This window comes from Helianthus annuus, chromosome 4 (assembly GCF_002127325.2).
Source record: "Helianthus annuus cultivar XRQ/B chromosome 4, HanXRQr2.0-SUNRISE, whole genome shotgun sequence".
NCBI lineage: Eukaryota > Viridiplantae > Streptophyta > Magnoliopsida > Asterales > Asteraceae > Helianthus > Helianthus annuus.
Window position 1 is genome coordinate 109,344,240 of NC_035436.2, and position 2,405 is coordinate 109,346,644.

At 40.3% G+C, this 2,405-nt stretch overlaps 1 non-coding gene across 1 annotated transcript; it reads right to left on the reverse strand.

Annotated features, from left to right (window-relative positions):
- Positions 1-2,070: 2,070 nt before the first annotated feature.
- LOC118491869 lies at positions 2,071-2,177 on the reverse strand. Its single transcript, XR_004892314.1, has one exon. It is a non-coding gene; the product is annotated as a small nucleolar RNA R71 (small nucleolar RNA).
- Positions 2,178-2,405: the final 228 nt, after the last annotated feature.

Sequence of the window (2,405 nt, forward strand, 5' to 3'; positions counted from 1 at the left end):
TCAGCGTTTAGAGGTCCTGCAAGGGACCTGGGTCAAATTTAGTAGGACCTCCTTCAATACCCAAAGGTATTGGATGGCGGGGGTCCAAACTCTTTGATCCCCTCATAAGTTAACTACTATTAATACTATAACCCAGCTATTTAGAACTGTATCCCTGCTGACTCAGACTACTTAGTCGAGGGTAACGTCACCTCCAAAAGAGGGGCCTACCATAATTTGCATTAATAACTTAATTAATTATCTTTCAATAATCCGACGCTTTAGGATGGTATCCTTGCTGACTCAAACTACTGGGTTGAGGGTAACGTCGCCTTCAAAAGAGGGGCCTTCTACAATAACTAAGATAATCTCTTAAACAAGTGCAAAAGTGCGAAAATAATCAAAGGTTATACTAACACACGAGTCGGATCCAAGTGATTCATCTTGTCTATCTGTTTTTATTTTTATTTTATTTTTCAGCATTTAGTTAGTTTTATTTTCTTAGTTTAAAAATCTATTTCTAACATTTTGATTTGATTAGACGTTGAGGATAAACCGGTACTAAAAGCTCTTGTGTCCTTGGACGACCTCGGTATCTTACCAACACTATACTTCGTCCACAATGGGTGCACTTGCCCATATGTGTGTTTAGTGTTAGTAAATATCATGTTTTATAAATTTAAAACTTGGCTAAAAAGTTTAAAAAGGGCTTAAAATATATATCTAAAACATATACACACCAGCACGCATCAAGTTTTTGGCACCATTGCCGGGGATAACCAAGCCTTTTGATTTGATTAGACGTTGAGAATAAACCGGTACTAAAAGCTCTTGTGTCCTTGGACGACCTCGGCCCGTGTCCAACACTCTACTAACCACTAACCCAACCACCCACCTTTAACCCAAGCCAAACCCTTCACCCAAAAGGTCCTCTTGATATTTACAAAGGTATAAAGTTAAAAAGGAGGAGGATTGATTGCTTGGCAAGCATATGGTAGGAATAAGTTCCATGCCGCTCTCGAGTGATTCACTAAAAATACACCTTCGGCCGAGTGTTGAGTGATTTCCCCCGTGAGGTATGTGAACTTGTATATAAATAGAATTTTTAAAAAGGCATGTTATGCCTTAATAAATAATTTACCTTATGAAAAGTTTTTAATAAATCATGACGAATAGGATTGTAAATAAATAAAAATAAAACCCAATAAAGATCTTGGATTCCCGACACTCAATGACGAGCCCAAAACCTTCTCTTCTACCCATTCCATTTTGGGAGTGTAAGCCACATATTAAAGAGTTTTGCTTGAGGACAAGCAAAAATTCAAGTGTGGGGATATTTGATGTGTGTAAAATGCAACATATAAATTACATCAAATGAGGCATAAAACTAACCCTTTTTAAGTACTAATGTTGGAAAAAGTGTGTTTTTGTCTTCCTATTGTATTTTCAGGATTAAATGAGCTCAAATTAACAAAAGAAGCAAAAAGACAGCTAAATCTAACATAAATACAAGAAAAGGATCAAAAGTGGACTGCCCGACCCCTCGACAGCATCCTCCCAAGCACGGGGCCGTGGTGAACCTTCTGACCATGGGGCCAGACGCCACCTCTACGTAGTGTATGAGCTCCAGTTCTAATAAAGACATAAAAGAACCTCTAGAAGAACCCGAACGCTTTCTCAGAAAAAGACTTAAAGCTAAAAGCCAAGAGAAGGTTTCGGGGAACCCACTTCCAATGGCGGACCAACGTACCCTCATGGATTATCTACGACCCATCGTAGGTAATCTCGGCGCCACTATCAATGCACCGAATGTTGAAGCTAATAACTTTGAACTTCGGCCGCATTTGATACAGATGCTTCAGAACTCCGCAACCTTCCATGGGCTTGCGGACGAGGATCCCCATCTAAATATGTGATACCTTTCGGATCAATGGAGCATCAAATGACGCCATCCGCCTCCGAATGTTTCCTTTTTCACTAAAAGACCGAGCAAAAGCTTGGCTTAACGCCCTCCCAGTTGGATCGGTAAACACCTGGGATGAACTAGCCCAAAAATTTCTATATAAGTATTTCCCTCCCGCTAAAACGACTAAATTAATGATTGAAATTAATACATATTCACAAGAGGACGGGGAATCCTTATATGAAACTTGGGAAAGGTTCAAGGAGCTATTGCGAAAGTGTCCACATCACGGCCTTGCAATATGGCAACAAGTATCCACTTTCTATAATGGGTTGTTGCCACACACAAGGCAAACACTTGACTCTAGCTTCGGGGGACTTTTAGGTAATCGCCGCCCGCATGAAATATATAATCAAATTGAGGAAATTGCTCAAACCAATTTTCAGTGGCACACTCCCCGAGGCAGTAAATCCATTGCCCCGGGCGCCCATAAGGTTGATGAAAGCACTTCCTTACAAGCCCA